Consider the following 18,353-nt stretch of genomic DNA (forward strand, 5'->3'; position numbering starts at 1 on the left):
GCAGAGTTAGGAAAGTACCAACTCAACCAACATGGTCAACCATGATATGGTTCAAAGAATGAAAAAAAATATAACAACTTTCTTATAATCAAAAAACATTATTATCGAGAATTTGAAAGATGCTATTACTACAAAGTACCTGATGCCTAGTTTGTGAGTGTAATTTATTCTGGGTATATGGGCAACAAGTTAATAATGTCAAACATGAAATAAAAGTTATAACAAAACTAGGATCATCAAATGTCTTTGTCTTAGGTCCCTGCTGGTCTTTCAGTAGGCCTGAGCTATGTTTTCAGAAGCCAAGTCAGGTGGCTCACAACTGTCTGCAAGTTCAGCAAGAGGAGATCTGATATATGTACACACACACACACACACACACACACATACACACACACAAATACACACACACACAGAGAGAGAGAGAGAGAGAGAGAGAGAGAGACAGACAGACAGACAGAGACAGTCAGAGAGAGACAGAGGGAGAGACAGAGACAGAGAGATTCATACACATAAGTTAAAATAAAATTTTAGAAATTTTCAAATTATTATGTTTCTACAAATGTTATAGAATAGGCAATTATCTCAACATTAAAATTTACCATCTGTATTGAGATATTCTAGTTAGTCTTTCTGAAAGAAATGGAACCCATAGCATTAGTTTTATTGTTATCTTAGATGGGTACCTTTGGGAATAATTATTGCCAATCAAGAACATGTTCAAATCCTTTATTTTTTTCTTGTATATGTGAAATCTGTTTTAAAACAATAAGGTTATCATGACTAAAATACATAGCCAAGTGTCTGAGAAAATGAATAAAAGAGAAATAGCAGAGCTCTAAAGAAGTTGCATTATTCAGATTGTCCTGATCCTTGGTGGGTTCCAGTTTGGATGAAGAAAAAACAGGCTTCCATGTAGCAAATAATACAGTCACGAACTCTGAGCCTCTACCTTCTTAAAGGTCAAACTAGGAATAGATATTTGATGGCTTTCTAGGTGCTTCCTCTGTTTCCATTGCTTTAAGTTATAACTGGGAAAGATCTCCAGGCATCCTTTCCAGCAGCAGGAGAAGTGGCATGGAACAGTTAGACAGTTTTGGAGAGAGAGGAAATTAGAACCTTGGGAATGTCAACAGCAGTCATGAGCCTTATATTGTGATTCTTGGTGCTCCTGAAAAATACTGTGAAGAAAGCATGTATCTCAGTTTTTCTTAGCACCACCAAAAATGAACCACATCAGAATGGTGCTGCTGAAAGCCAATGATACTTTGGCAACACAGTGTCAACCTGGAAGATGCTATGTGCATTGAGCTGTTCCCTCTTTGATGCCAGAAGCAGAAAGAGGTAAATTTAACCAATGTCCCCCACTCATAAGTAGCTTGACTTTAGATGACTCAGAATTACCTGCCTTGTTCTGGCTTCTCGTGTCCATGCTGAGGCTTCTACTCTGACTATTTTCACCACACCACATTCTGTGCACTTGAAGGCATTTCTGTTCTAAAGATGTCAGTGCCAAGTTTCAAGTAGTCTTGCAGTGGAAAGCAATTTAGAAAATGATTGCTAAAAAAACTGAGTTCTTCCTCCTTCTGCCCTCTACTAACTATTTAGCCTTTGCATTCTTTCCAAAAGCTTAAGAGGGTTTTTATTAAGGAATCAATCTTTGTCCCAGTATCCTAAGTCACATTGTTCTTCTTACATGTGATAGTAATCCTTGTTTATAACTCGACTAAAAGATGCATACTAAACCTTGGGAATACCTTCTATCAATTAGCAAACCCCATTGATATTGGTTTTTTTTTTTTTTAAAAAAAAAAAACATGCATAAAGTTAGTTGTTGAAAACAGAAAATCTGGAATGAAAAGATATATGGTATAACAGATGTTTTGTGAAAACAATCAGATCAATATTAAGCAACAACTACAACCACAAAATTTTGTGGAACCAGAGCAACTAGGAAGGCAGGCAGTCTGTGGTCAGAAGAGATGAAAGATATGGGCCTGTGTGCATAAGAAAGGAAGAAAGAAACCACACAAACCCAAGTGTGTACTTTTCTCCATTTTTCTATCTACTCTAAATTTTGGATAAAGTTATTTTTTTCAAAGCAAAACAACAGTTTCACAAAAATAAGTTAGTGTCCAAAAAATTCTGGCTGTTTGTTTAAAGTCCACCACTTCATTCATCCGGGCACATAGGAGGTAGGGGAGGACAGGCAAGTGTGATGGGCACACAGGTGTCCAGTGGAACCAAGTGACCAGAGAATCTGCAGTTAGCATCCTGCTTCTTTTTTCCCTCCTGAGTACTGTTTTCCGTCAGCCGTTGGTGCTTGGTACTTGGCCTCTCTATGCTTCCTTCTTATAAATCATCTTCAAAGTCTATGAAATACAAAACGGGTATACACTGCATATTGACTTAATCATGTTACTGCTTTGCAAATTATTTCTTTAGCTACAAAACTAATCCCCAAAACAGAATACTCTTTTGTGAATGTCGACATATTAACTCAAAGGAGTAGAGAAAAAGTCAAAAAACTAAAACAAAAATGGATAAGACAATGGCAAGAGAAACCCATGACAATTGCGATGTCCTAACTTGAAGGCTTGGCAGTGTAGATTTGAAACTACCCTCATTGACACGGGGTGGTACTAGCGAGTGACAAACAGTAGAATAGTGTTCGATTCTGTGTCAGTATCACCACGAAACAGTCTTGATCCAACAGATCCACTGAAGATTTCTTTTCACTAGTTTAAGAAGAGAGACAAAATAGAAAATTTAAATAAAAGGAGACTAAACAGATTATTTACCAATTGCCAGGTGAAGTTCTTGTTGAATTGTGATTTGAACAAAGCGTGTGATTTGCAGACACACTTTTTTTAAAAAAAAAATGGTAAAATACAAACAACGGTATTATTAGAAAATTATTTTTTTAAAAATTTCCATAGGGCAATAACTTTCTGGCTATATAATATCAAAACGTGCTTATGTTTTAAAAATAGGAGTGCTTAGAAGTAACCCGCACAGAAGTAACACCAGTAGGAGCTGAGGGTGGGCAATGAGTTCACATAGTTCTTTTCAATATTTGATCTAATTCTGTACATGTCTTGTTGTCCACTGGAATGTGGCGCCCAGCGAGGAGAACAGCTTGCTGTGGTTTTCTGAAGGAGCGCTGAGAGAAGGCAGATACTACGCCATTCGGGAAAGTTTCTGTTTTCCAACACAGAAATGACTATTAGAGACATCAAAAGGGGCATGTACACTTCTTCTGGAGGAAAGCAGTCTGCATTTTCTAGATTGGACTTTTAATCTGTTTGTATGACAATAGACCTTCTATTCATTTTTGCTCCATTCTAAACCTAATACAGAAACTGGGACCTAGAAAAACTATTTTATATGCATGCATAAATACATAATTATATTATTATATGTCATATATAATTATATATGTTTATATTTATAATCATATGTTATATAATTATATATGTATAAAATTATACACACACACACACACACACATATATATGAAAATTTACTTATGATGAAACAGTATACCAAAAACAAACTTTTAATCAAGTGAGAAATGGGGACATAGTGTTTGAAATCTATAATGAGTAGATATTCACAATATAACAATTATGTTTCATACTGAAAATATCATGAAGCCATTAAACTATGTATTCTACATATCAATAAGTAAAAATATGTACCCCAAACAATATGGTGTGTTATTTTGGTTATGCAAACACATATAAAATACAAATAGCACTATATATGTGTACATAAGTATGCTTATAGACTAGAAAATACTTGACTCTGCATTCAGTGATCATATTTTCTTTTAGACTCCTTGTTTTATTTAAGTCTAATCCTGAGACATCACATCTCTTTAGAAAAAGAAAATAAACGTTGCCCAAATCCTTGAGACAGAAAATATTTCCAACTCTGAAAATATGAGTGTTTAAAAACTGCAATACACATGGGAAATGCTCAAAATAGCTTTATGTTTGTTCTCACCTAGAAAGGATGGCTGCACATTCTCCAAAGATGAGAACAGTGAAAGCTGGAGACTGGAGTATTACAATTATTGTCAAAGTCATAATCTTTGACAGGAAGCATGTGCTCTGCCTTCTCGTTGATGCTGCTCTTGAGGGAATGGGAAAGGAAGAAGGTCCACATCCACACATGGTAAGCAAGCAGAGCTGAGTCCTGCCTTCTTTCTCTCCCAACCTCCAAACTATGGTGGTGTGCACCACCAAAGGAGCTGTTCTACATCAAGGTATGAGCAACTTGGCAAGGCAAGGCTGGATGGGGATTGATGTGCTCTCTGTGGAACTGCTCGAAGGCAGATCGAATGTGCCCCTCCTCATCCTTAAAGAATTGTTTTTATTGCAAATGTGGAAAGACAGTAAGTCTGCACAGCTGCTGTGCTCCTGAATAGCCCAGCAGATGGTGGCGTAAACGGTATGGCTACAGGCCAAATGGCATTGCCAACAGCTAGCTGGGTGCCTAGGGAATGAATGGATGATGTACCTCTGCTAATTCTAACCTGACAGAGCCCATGAACACCCAGATGTCTCCTCACCCCTGGAAGCCACAATCATCCTTAAATCTCCAGCATTTATACGGGGCTGAGGGAAAAGGAGGCTCAACTGTCAGGACTTAAATTTGTAATAAATCAGTAGGTTATTTCTCACACTTCTTTGTTGCTGCTCTTAGATGAGGTAGCAATTATAAAGAAAACATGGAAATTCTTAATAAAATACTTTAGTTAACAGTATTGATGGTAGGTGCTCTTGCTATTAAAAGGTGTTTGTTTTTTGAAAACTTTAATATAAATTCCTACACTGAGATAATCATTCTATAATCTGTACAAAGATTCCCTTGCACCTTGTCTGTGAATGACATATTCCTAGTGATATTAAAACCACAAACTTTCTGGATATTGTATGTAGATTCCACGTGTGTGTGTGTGTGTGTGTGTGTGTATTAATATAGAGATTATTTAGATTAAGAGATTAGCACCAACAATCATAAATCAAACAACTATGACAATTTAGTGTGAAAAGTTATTCAAAATTTGTGATTTGTTTATTGTTAGGATTATTCATTCAATATTCTCGTCATGAGGTTGACATTAAGTAGTAAAACCAGATAAACCAAAAGCACAGGTAAAGCAGAATTATTGCCGGTGTCAAAAATTGGATTAAGCCAGACTTGCATGTCCTGTTAGCCCAACTTTTGAAAGGATGAGGCAGAGGGTCATGGTGAGTTCAAAGCCAGCTTGAGATACTTAGTGGTTTTGAAGCCAGTTGAGCCTAGAAAAAGACCCTAACCAAAAAGGGCAAGTGGGCTAGGAGGAATTCGAAAGTAGATAGCTCTTGGATCTACTAGGGGAAGACCTGCTACTATTATCTGTAAAGAAACAATGCAATAAATGACTCCTGATAACATCCTGCTATATTCATAAGACATCACTCAACCATTGTCAGAGCAGCTGTTACTTGCTTCTGATAGGAATTCAAACGAAGACCCCCAACTGGAAGCTGTCCAGAATGCGAGACTCTGGAGAACTCACTCCTACATGAGAAGTTTCCATCAAACCCCTTCTTTCAAATCCCAGTGATATATGCAAAGGAAAGATTGTAGATCAAGTGGTTCTAGATGGCTCCAGGGAAAACAGTGTTTTCCAGACACAGCAGGACTCATGCACACACGAATTCACAAAGACTGTGACATCACACATGGGCACACACGGGACCTGAACAGGTACAAACCAGACAAGATCCCAGCACTGAGAAGAAACAGAAATACTTCCTTTTTTCTTTCCTTTTTTATTTACATCTAAAATGCTACTCCTCTACAAGTGCTCCTTTCACAGAACCCCCCCCCCACACACACACACTTACCCCTTCCTCTCTGAGCGGGTGCACCTCCTGGGTATTCCCTACCCTGGCACATCAAGTCCCTTCCAGATTAGACTCATTCCCACTAGAGCCCAATAAGACAGCCATGGAGACTGAGCTGCATGTCTGTTACGTATTTGCCAGAGGACTTGTTCCGAACCCTGTGTGTTTTTTGGTTGGTAACAGTCTCTGACAGTTCCTTGGGGTCCAGGACAGTTGATTCTGTTGTTCTTCCAGTGGGGTTTCTGTCCCCTTCAGGGTATTCAATCCTTCCCCCAACTCTTCCATTAGATTCCCTGACATCCACCTGATATTTGGCCGTGTATTCTGCATCTGTTTCAGCCAACTACTGGAAAGAGCTTCTAAGAGGACAGTTACGCTAAGTTCCTGTCTGCAAGCATAACAAAGTATCATTAATATTATCAGAGATTGGTGCTTGCCCGTGGGACAGGTCTCAAGTTGAGCTGGTTACTGGTTGGACATTCTTTCAGTTTCTGCTCCATCTTGGTCCCTACATTTCTTTTACATAGGACAACTTAGGGGACAAAGGTTTTGTGGCTTGGTTGGTGTCCTTATCCCTCCACTGGGGCTTCTGCCTATATTAGGTGGCCTCCTCAGGTTCCATGTCCCCACAATTAGGCATCTCAGATAAGGTCACCATCATGGGCTCCCGTGAGCCTCCTGTATCCCAGGTCTCTGAGACTTCCTAGCAATTATTTTAAGTGAATGGATAGAATTTTTAAAAAGTTGCAAGATACTCTTGTCTTTTGAATAAGAGTTCTGTAAAACTTTGTCTTTCAACTGAGCACCATAAACCCCTTCAGCTTTTGTTTCTGAGGAAATGTTAGCATGGTTCTCGAAAAGGTTGTTAGACTGCAGATTAGAAGGGGCTGCACCCCTTACCATGAAACGTTTCCCTCTTGGTATTGCACTCTGTTATATACAGTGTCAACTGGAATAAAACCTGGGGACTGTTCTTGTCTGGAAGAATCGGAAAAGACAAAATGAGTTGACTTAACAGGTAATGGTGACAGATGCTGAGCTTGAGGACCTGAGATAAATCTCTAAAACCCACAGGGTTGAAAAGAGAGAACTGAATCCCAAAAGTCACCTTCTGACCTCTGCATGCACGAGGCCAAACACACCCACACACCCACAAACACACACACACACACCCTCATGCACACACACACACACACTTGCCCACACGCACACATGCCTATGCACATATGGGCATGCTCACACGCATGCACACACAATGAATAAGATAATGAATATGCGCATATTAGATTTTTTTCTAATCTAAAAAGGAAACCATGGAAAGCATAAAAAGTTATCCTGTGTAGCTCACATGAACTACATAGAATGTAAAAAATTATTAGTGTCCCTTCTGCACCATTTACCATGTATTTTTCATGAACACTGAAATACACTGAAGACCTCAAGTACACTCCTATGGCCCTAGAAGGCAGCACTTCCTGAATTGGAGAGCAACTGATGCTCCTCCCACATGCACAGCCAATCCTTGTCACTGCTATCTACACTGACAGCCACAATACCATGAAACCATAAAGCTGTCATTCCCAAAGTTCATTACTTACACATAGCAAAGTTTCCAGAAGCAGTCATTTCAAATAAATAAGTAAAAATGTATTATACATTGCTTTTCATTAAAGTTTTGTTGGTGCATACCCATTGTACAAAGCAATTGGTTTAATAGCTGTAATTCCTTGGAATGGTATCACTCAGCATCCTGTATATAATATCCTGGCATTGGGCAAGGAGAATATAAAGATGAATGAAATGATTCCTGCTGTGGAGAATTTACAGTTCTAGAGGAAGGACAGATAAGAAAACAAGTGCTAATTACATTTGACAAAAGAGAACTGCACCATTAGTAATTATAGGAAGATGGCTGAGCGGGTGATAAAGGAAAGATGCAGTTAATTCTATGTGGGTGTTTGTGCAGGCTGTCAGTGAATAGGAAAAGGTGGCCAAGAAGGGAACAGCCAGGAATTTGTTGTCACAGCCAGTGGAACAATGTCCTAAGAATATACAAGGGTGTGTGGGAGAAAGTAAAAGTCTACAACTGGGTCAGACCTCCAGCAAAAGGAGTTCTTTGGACCCAGGGTTGAACTAATTACTTTACATTTCATATTCATGCATAGCATAATGTACCCAGAGGCCAAATAGGAGGGCCCTCTGTAAGTGATAAAAATAGGGAATAATGAGATGTGTGTAGTAAAGACGATTTCTTCATGTGCTCACATGTCATTCAAAGGCAGCAGAGGGAGGCTCTCAAGAAAAAGGTTTGTGAAATAGATGTGGGTTTCCACCTGAGAAGGACTTAAAAATATGACCTGCTACAGGACCAGGGCCCACAAGAAGAACAGACAATTTTTTCATTGGTTTAAGATTCTTCGGATGGGGCTCCAGGTGAATATAAACCAAAACCCAGAGTCATCAGCTGCAATGAATTTGGGGCTGGTCTTCTGATGTCTTTATCTGGTGGGGCCTATTACAGCCTGTGGACAAGGAGTGCCCTCTATTGGAGAGGAGGCCTCTGGACTTCCCTTTACTGTCAGAAAAACACCTTCCTAGGGCATCAGTATTTGCACAATGTTTCCCTCAAATTTTAGATATTAGTATCTTCTAGCTTTCTTAAAAGCAAACATACATGTGCACTAACAAGAGCCTGTGAAATATGGGGAAATATTCCAGGATAAACATGACAGCAAGGGTGACTGGAAGGGATTGTTAAGTACTCTAAAAGAAAAAGAAAGATAGAAAGAAAGAAAGAAAGAAAACAAAAACAAACAAAAGAACCCTCATATTTGAAATACAAAATACTATGCAAAGTATTTGATAAAACATATAATTTTACTCCCTCCTTGAGCATTTCTTTGCATGCCTGCTGTGTTTTACAAACAAAGCTCACATGAGGGTAAAGGTGAGGAGGGCCATCTTCACAATCGAGTGGGGACAAAGTTTAGCACTTCTAATTAAACATGGGGTTAGAGGCACACAGAGGGAGCATGCCTGCACTGCATCCTAAGAAAGAGACAGGTCTGCCAGTTAGAAAACAGTTTTCCAGAAGTAAAAAAGCAAAATCCAAAGACAGAGAAAGATATACTGAGATGCTGGGGACCACCAAGTCACACACGACAAGTGCACGGAACTACATGACGAAGATAATTACAGAGGTCAGAGGTCAGCATGGACCATATTCTCAACCAATAGGGGCCACTTAGAACTGTTTCTAAAAGGCACCCGGTGACTTGGCACTTAACACTGGCATGTCCCCAATGCCCTCACTTTCACATTGGGTCTCTTGGTAAAGACAAATGCCACTTTCACCCATGCAACTCAAAGTCCCTCCTTGGTAAGCAAACAAGAAACTGGAAACTGATTAGAAGTTTGGGGAGCTGGAGAAATTCTGCATATGTTAAAAACACATAGTTTTGTAAAGGACTTGAGGTTGGTTCCTAGCACTCCTTCTAGGTGGCTCATAGCTAAACAAGATAAAGAAGCTATGACCCCTTCTATATGCTTCCACAGACACATGTCCTTACCCACAAACACACAAGCAAGCACACACACAGAGACAGAAAGAGACAGAGACAAAGACAGAGACAGAGAGTCAAGATTAGAATAAATGTGTTAAAATACATAGACTTGAAGAAAAATAATCAGTGCAGAGAGCAGGCTTGGAGTTGAGCTAGAATCTCTAGGGTTAACGTGAGCTAACCTTTTCCAGCATCTGTGAGTTATAACAAACACCCAAGTCTCTGACTCCAAAGAGAACACTTCATTAGGCCGCCACAGCCCAAGCCTTCTTCTCTGTGATAGTGAAGAGTACCAGTTCTCTCTAATCCCCAAGACCCTTGCCTCAGGTTCCATGTGGCTTCCTTGGGAACCTCCACTCTGCTTCTGAGTGCGGATACCATCCACCCAACTCTCCCTCTAAACGGGAGCAAATTATAAAGCATGGCCATGATTATACTGATCAGACTCCTTGGCAATACAGGGGAACAAATTCAGCCATGTTAATTGCAGCTGAGCTAATGGGGTGGGAGGTGGGGCTTTCCAAATAGGGAAATCACAGCTCCTTAGAGAAAGCAATTCAATTTACAAGCCCTAATTGTAAGATGAAATTAAAAATAATGGAAGGCACAAAGCAATTGCATATAAAAGTCCAGGTAATGTCAACGAAAAGGAAAAGCATCCCCAAGTACCCAAGCACTTCTCTCAACCTGCTTTTTTCTAGGAAACTGACAAATATGTCTATATTTCCCACGGTTTACTAGGCAAGAGGTTGAGAGAAGCGATGCAGTTAATTAAATGTGGGGGCGGAACTCGGGCACAACTCTTCCATTTGTGTTGCTCGAATTGTGTAAGACAATATGAAACAGAAGAGGAGCTGGGGGAAAGAGTGCAAACACAAGGGAGAAGCACTCAGTGGGCACAAAGCCACAGCCATAACGGCAGGTGAAGGCATACTGAGAAACTTGGCAGGAAAACAAACAAAAGGCCCAGAAGCATTAGAACAAAGGAACATGGCCTTGGGAAGAGGACAGAACTGAAGCCACACAGCAACTCTACTCCTGCCCCCACTGGGTGACCTCGGGCAAATTATTTAGCCTTGGAAAGTTTGGAGCCCTTATCTGCACAGCTTTATAGGCTTATTGAAAGACTAAATTAGGTGCAGCTAACCAGTGCCATCTAGGAACATCTGACCCACAGCAAGCGTTCTTTTACTTTAAGCTTGGAGTGACAATACCTGACACACAAGCAATGTTTGTGTATTAGCTAAAGCCTAAAGAAAACCAAATGCATGTCTCTGTGTTTGAGCAAATGGAGGGAGAACAATGTTGATGGGATTGTAAACTGCTACAACCACTCTGGAAAATAGTCTGGCAGTTCCTCAGAAAATTGGACCTAACTGACAACCCAGCTATACCTCTCCTGGGCATATACCCAAAAGAAGCTCCAACATTTAACAAGGACACATGCTCCACTGTGTTCATAGCAGCCTTATTTATAATAGCCAGAAGCTGGAAAGAACCCAGATGTTCTTCAGTAGATGAATGGATACAGAAAGTGTGGCACATTTACACAATGGAGTACTACTCAGCTATCAGAAACAATGACTTTATGCCATTCTTAAGAAAATGGATGGAACTTGAAGCTATCATCCTGAGTGAGGTAACCCAGTCACAAAAGAACACTTATGGTATGCACTTACTTATAAACAAAAAGCCCCCAAAGCCCAGAATACCCAATAAACAATTCACAGACCTTATGAAGCTCAAAGAAAAGGAAGGCGAAAATGTGGATGCCTCAGTCCTTTTTAGGAGGGAGAACAAATTACTCATGGGAGGAAATAAAGGCACAAATAGAGGAGAAAAGATCATCCAGAGGCTGTCTCACCTGGTGATCTACCCATATGAAGCCATTAAACCCAAGCACTATTGCTGATGCCAAGTAGTGCTAACTAGCAAGAACCTAATATGTATGTCTCCTCAGAGGTTGTGTCAGAGCCATACTGATACAGAGGAGGATGCTTGCAGCTAACCATAGGACTGAACACGAGGACCCCACAGAAGAAGCTAGAGAAAGGACAGAAGGAACTGAAAGGGTCTGCAACCCCATGGGAAGAAGAAAATGATTAACTAACCAAAACCACCACAGCTCCCAGGGACTAAAGCACCAATCAATAAGTTCACATGGAGAGACTCAAGGCCCCAGGTGCATATGCAGCAGAGGATAGCATTTTCTGGCATCAATAGAAGAGGGCTTTGGTCCAGTGAAGGCTCATTTTACCAGTGTAGGGGAATCCCAAGGTGCTGAGGTGGGAGAGGGTGTTTGGGAGAGGGAGCACCTTCATGGAGGTAATGGGAGGGGGAAGGGGAATGGTACTGGGGAAGGGGATAACACCCAAAATGTAAATACAGAGAATATCCAATAAAAAAGATTGATTTACAAAAAAAATAAGTAGAAAAATGGACATGATCCCTAGATGTTGGCTCTACATTAAAGCTTTGTAGAGTCTAAGAGAATACTACCAATTTACATTTCTATTAATAATTATCACTGATTAAATTGGTAAATAAATTAAAGCATGTTTGTTTCAAGTTATATTTTTTTTGACTGGAACAATTTTTAAAACTTAAACAAAATTAATGTTTTATACATGAGGAACACAGGACTAGAGAAGTCACAATAATTTTAATCAAAGTCTTACTGTGAAATACAGAGACAGATACACTGAATACGTTCATAGGTTCTACTTATGAACCAAAGTTTGCCATGTCTCAAAGTTTATACATTGAAGGACTAACTTGCAAAGCCAATGCATTTGGAGACAGAGACTTCAAGAGGTAATAAGGTTCGAATGGGAGCATAAGGTGGAGGTTGTAATAAGCCCGATTTAATGTTGTTATGAGGAGAAAAACCAGCAGGAGACACACGGAGAAAGGCCATGTAAGGGCATATGCAAAGGGATCAGCCTACACCACGACAGGACAAATGTCCCCGAGGGAACCTGATGAGAAAAGAATTGGTCTTAGACATGGAGCTTCCATAGGTGAAGGGGAAACTTTCTTTGCTTGAGTCATTCATGATATTAAGTTTATGACACTATAATATAATATACACTATAATATAACACTCAATATCATCAGCCTATGCATAGCATATTCTATAAAAAAAATCTTTGCCCTCCCCTCCAAGTCCATGAAGTTAGGAATCCACACGTTGATAATCCGTTGAGAGAATCTGGTAGCTCTTGATCATATCACTGGCAAACCGGAGACCAAGATTTCAGCACATAATATAATGAGAGGGCATTTAAGACCCAGACCATATCTCCCTGCTGATAGTATTTTATGATGGAGCTGTTATTAGACAAATGCATCATAATTTTCTGACAAAATTCTAAATACTAAATCAGTCACTTGTAAGAAGAAAGACTTAGGTCAAAGTAATAAAATATTTGAACTTCTATATCCTAGTCCATGAATAGAAATGATGGCCCTGGCTGCTACATTATAAACCTCATTCTTCTCATCTAAGTTAGGATAATAATCTACTAATCATTGAATTATTGCTAGATTCACTATCATGTACATAAATCTATGAAAAGCATGGAGAGGCAATAAAAGGGTACTATTTACTCTTACTGTTGTTGGTATTATAACTGCATTGGAGAGTTAAAAGCAAACACAGGAAGATTACACAGCCCTCACAAAGCCTCGTGGCTAATATGTGCTAAATTCAGATGTGGCAGAAACTCTTAAGTACTACTCAATACCAAGTCTTTTTTAGAGTGATTGAACTTGTTACAATGAATCAAAGTCAGCACGTTTAGAAAAAAAGATCATCCCACATTTACCAGCCTTCCCTGTTTGCTCTAAAAACCCAATGCAAAACAATAAGAAAAATTACACAGAATATGAAAAGAAGTCTCCTTGTAAGGAAAACACACATCTGGCATGTGCCATTTAATTTATATTATGTATTTGCCTAAAATAAAGACATGATGTCGAGCGGTGGCAGGGGGCGGGGCCGAGATGGTGAAGGAGCGCCCAGGAGACTCGCTGCAGGGAGAGCCACACTGTGACCGCCTCTGCTGGTGCTTGCTCTGAGCAGCCCTGCAGCCCCGCTCCTGCCATGATGATCCAAGGCTTTCGGAGCAGCCACCAGGACTTCTCCTTCGGGCCTTGGAAGCTGACTGCATCCGAGACCCACATCATGAAGTCTGCAGATGTGGAAAAGCTAGCCGATGAGCTGCATATGCCATCCTTCCCTGAAATGATGTTTGGAGACAACGTGCTAAGGATCCAGCATGGCTCTGGCTCTGGAATGGACTTCAACGCCACGGATGCACTGAGATGTGTGAACAACTACCAGGGCATGCTCAAAGTAGCCTGTGCTGAAGAGTGGCTGAAAAGTGGGACGGGGGAAGGGTGAACACTCCAAAGAAGTTATTAAACTATATGACTGGACCTACACAACAGATTATAAAAAGGAACGCTGCTTGGAGAATCTCTGAAGTTAAACAGATCATATAGATAAAGCCAAAGAATTGATTACAATTTTTGAAGGAGTTTCCCGCTTTGAAGATGATCATGGCATTACCAACCTGAATGTGAAAATTAGAGTAATGCCTTCCAGCTTTTTCTGCTATTGCGCTTTTTCCTGAGAATTGATGGGGTCTTCATCAGAATGAATGACACAAGGCTTTACCATGATGCTGACAAGACCTACATGTTACAAGAATATACATCCAGAGAGAGCAAAATTGCTTATTTAATGCATGTTCCACCTTCCCTCTTCACAGAACCTAATGGAATATCACAATATTTACCAATTAAGGAAGTAGTTCGTGAGAAGCTAGTATTTCCAGAAAGAATCAATCCTAACCCTGTGGACTCACAAAGTACGCCCTCAGGATAAAATGTGATCCAGCAGACTCTCCATGTGGAACCTGACTGGACACCTTGGCTATTTATAGGGGTATTTTTATTATGAGAGTTAATTTTCTTGCTTATGTGCAGATTTTCTGTAGCCGTAAAGGAAAATAAAAGATTGTTCCCAGCAGGTTCCACTCAGCTATTCATACCGTCTGCTTTTAAGTTCCTGCTCCAGAGAGATGCATGTTCTGGAGCTTAATGTGGATTTTTAACTCAACATAAATTGTGACCTCAGCAGTGATGTGTATGTGTCTCATGAGGGGACATACACTGCATCCACCCTGAAGCGTCGTCCTCTGTGAGGAGTCTGACCTGCAGACGCCATCACTGAGCCCCGGTGCCCTGTGACCTTCCCAGGACTCTGAGCGTCTTCTTCTGTGAGGAGTCTGACCTGCAGACGCCATCACTGAGCCCCGGTGCCCTGTGACCTTCCCAGGATTCCGAGCGTCTTCTTCTGTGAGGAGTCTGACCTGCAGACGCCATCACTGAGCCCCGGTGCCCTGTGACCTTCCCAGGATTCCGACTGCATGCTGATGTGCTACTCTGGCTCTTGGCTGTGGGCTTTCTGGTGTTGATTCAAACTTCTGGAGAGTTGTGACATGTCACCTACGGAATTAATCTTGTATTATTCATTAGTTGGAATTTCTGGGCAACATCATATTGTGTGTGTTTGTACACACATAGTTGGATAAGTTATTTTGATAATTCATCGTTAAAAATTGTAGTGAATTAAAATGAAATAATTGACCTTTTTAAAAAAAAAAATTAAAGAGGTCTGAGGTGGGGAAGATGAGTGTGTTTCTGAAGATTGTATTAGTGTATTCCTGTGAGGAGTACCAAAAGTGTGTCCTTGGCCATTTCTAAATGTGACATATGCCATTTTATATTTATTTGTCCAAGTGTCTTTTGTAAGAGGAGAATAAATAATAATGAATTATGTAAAAAAATATATGATGTCTGAGGAAGCACCAATTAATATTTGCAAACAGGATCATTCTGACAATGACAATTACATCCTAGGGATACTGGAATACTGGGGTAAAAGATCCTTGATGAATTTTGAGATCCTATATATCCATATAAGCATATTTCTGAAGTTGCCTATGTATAAGAAAAAGTACTAAGATAGTGCTATTCATGGCTTCAATTACAATCAGCTAAATAATGTCCTTAATTGATATAGTAGGTATTTTTATGTTAAATATGGGATACGTCTTTAAGATGACATTTTATATCTCTAGAAATATATTACCCCAAGGAATACCCCAATGATTATTCCAACAGAACATATCTTTCTTGGAAGAATATTTTTGTCTCTTATTGTGAAAACCCATCTGATATTAGAGCACCTTGCCTGAGTCAGAAAGTGAATGTTCTAGGTATTCTAACATCACAGAACTTTCCTGTACACTTGTATGGAATGGAGCAGAGAAGAGTTAAGGACAAAATCCAGATTCTAAACTGAGGATCCTGCACTTTCTTTGCAATCAGTGATTCGATAAACAAAGGTTTTGAGTATCCTCTAAATATCTGACTTGCCAGCAGTGAGGTATGGATGGAAGGCACCTGCTCTAACTGAGCTTGAACTGTGATTCAGAGAGATGCAAGCAAAGAAGTAAACAATGGAGTCACATAACTACATCCAGGGATCTACAGATACATCTTAAAGTGAACAGAGAGTGCTTGCTCTCAAGGGTGATATGAACCCACCTCTATGAAGAACCCATGCTATGTCTAGGGCCAGAAAGAAAGCCCAGGAAAGTTGGATACTGTTGGGCGTTATGCCCAACCCCCACTCGCTAAGGGTTAGCTGAACTGTCTGTCCACTTGCATGCCTTGACTTTGGGAAATCAACACACCTTCCTTTGTAATACTAATGCCCAGTCTGAAGCCTACTCCACACCTGTTCCGGTTCCTGCTCCCTCAGGATATAGCCTTCACCTCAGGGCGAGACTCTTCCACCCAGCAGCTAAAGAACTTGCATACTGTTTTTGTAATTACCTTTGCAAGTCTATATACTGGAGAGCTGGAGTCAGTTAGAATTCAGTAGGAGATGAAGTAAAGTATTTTCTGGTCACAGGAATAATTGAGTAGTGTCTTTCTTTCAAACCCTCAGGCCCTCACTGGATTTGGAGTAGCTGTTTGTGGGGCGGGCACCACAGAATGTCTGGTGCAAGGGTAGGAATGGTGAAAGGTGAAGTGATAAGTAGAAAGGTCAGATCTGTCAGGTCTTATGGACCAGTGCAGTAAATTCAGATTTTTATCTTAAGTACAATTGAAACAAGAAGCCACTCGAAGATTTCAAAGCAGAGATGTAAGCGGATCTGATTTATGTTTTCAAAGAGTGACTTGGACTGCTGAGGACTGATATTCTTATTGTAAAGAAAGCAACGTGGAGTCCAGTGCTATAATCACATAAAGAGCAAAGATGGAGCCATGGAATCAGGCACTGGATTTGGCAGGCAAAAGGCATATTGAAGGCATAGATAGAACTAGAGCCATGAGCTCACTAATGGGGTACTTTTACCCCACCGAAAAAATTCATGTTCTGCACCAGGGCTCCCCTTTAAATTTGCTGTGTTCTGAAAAGACGCACGGGTCTGAAGAAAAATCCCTTCTATATATCTTGATCTAGGATTGGCCATAAAAACGGTCAGTGCACAGAATAACCAACACTACATAAATAGGTAAAACATATTTGCCTATGTCTTGTTTTTCATACTTCTTTTTGCCTTTTTTTCTAGTTTTTCACCTTAAAATCCTGACACCATATGGGAATGTAGTACCTGGATACAGCACAGTCCCATCTGAGGATATCTTACACAAAGGCTTTGTTCCACAATCAAAATGCTCATTCTGAAGAGATTAGAAAACCTCGCCAGGGTAATGCTGAGTGCCATTTACCTCAAAACACACGTTCCTCCCTTTCCTCTATTTTTAGGTCTTGAACACCTATTTCCTGAGAGCAGATGGATGGCCTAATTGTTTGAGAGTCTGCGTCTTGACGCTTGGCTGCTGACACAGTCCGCAGCTTGTCTGGGTCCACAGAAAATAGCTTTCTCTCTCCATTTATCACCACCTCTACTTCTCTCCAGACTCCTCCCCACCTCCTCAGCAGTGAATTATTGGGAATAGAACCTTCTGGACGCCAGAAGGTCTGGGCAGCACTGGAATAGAATGTGGATAGGCTTTCACTATGAAAATGGCCAATCCACAGTGTGAAGAAGAAACTATGACGAGATGAGAACAGGAACCAACATTTTGTGTAGCTGCCATAGGTGTGCAACTAGGAATGATTGTGCCTCGTGTGTATTTGATTCACCTTTCCTCTTCCCTCTAATACTTATAGGTAAGAAAACAGAGGCTCTGAAATCAGTTCCCCACGGTGGCCTGCAGTAAATGGGGTGCATGATTCACACATTTCTTAGATCAGGCTTGTTCTACTTACTTGGTTACAGTGACCTATCATGGGGACTAACGACTTCATCACTTGCCAACTCACATACCTTCATAAATAACCAAAATTCTAAGAGTTGTACCTTATGACGCTTGGAGAGATTAATAAGTGGGAAGATATTAGACACTCAATATTATCACATGTCAGTTCAAATTTGCAAATAAATAATAAAAATTAAACGAATATATTATGGTCCACATAATAATATTTAAATTTATTTTTCTTGGAGCAATCTGACCTTATGAACAACTAGTTTCTTGAATATTTCATAACATAGAGTTTAATAATGGAAATTTTGGTAATGAATATAGCCCACAACACCTGCCAACTTTTATCAATCACCACAAATATAACAGTGACAATAGAACCTTACAATGAATGAATAACCTTTGTCAGGTAATGCTTAGGTATTAATTCATTCATTATAAAAGACAAATCTCTAGGCAACAGACATTTATTGCAGTCCCCATTTTGAAAGTGAGGAAACAGAAATGTAGAGAAGAAGCAATTAATCAAGTTGAAATGCTA

At 40.0% G+C, this 18,353-nt stretch overlaps 1 pseudogene across 1 annotated transcript; it reads left to right on the plus strand.

Moving 5' to 3' along the window:
* The first annotated feature begins 13,565 nt into the window (after positions 1-13,565).
* Positions 13,566-14,351, plus strand: LOC308426263 (TIP41-like protein; annotated as a pseudogene). Its single transcript has one exon. The product of its transcript is annotated as a TIP41-like protein (transcript).
* Positions 14,352-18,353: the final 4,002 nt, after the last annotated feature.

This window comes from Micromys minutus (genome assembly GCF_963924665.1).
Source record: "Micromys minutus genome assembly, chromosome: 10".
Lineage (NCBI taxonomy): Eukaryota > Metazoa > Chordata > Mammalia > Rodentia > Muridae > Micromys > Micromys minutus.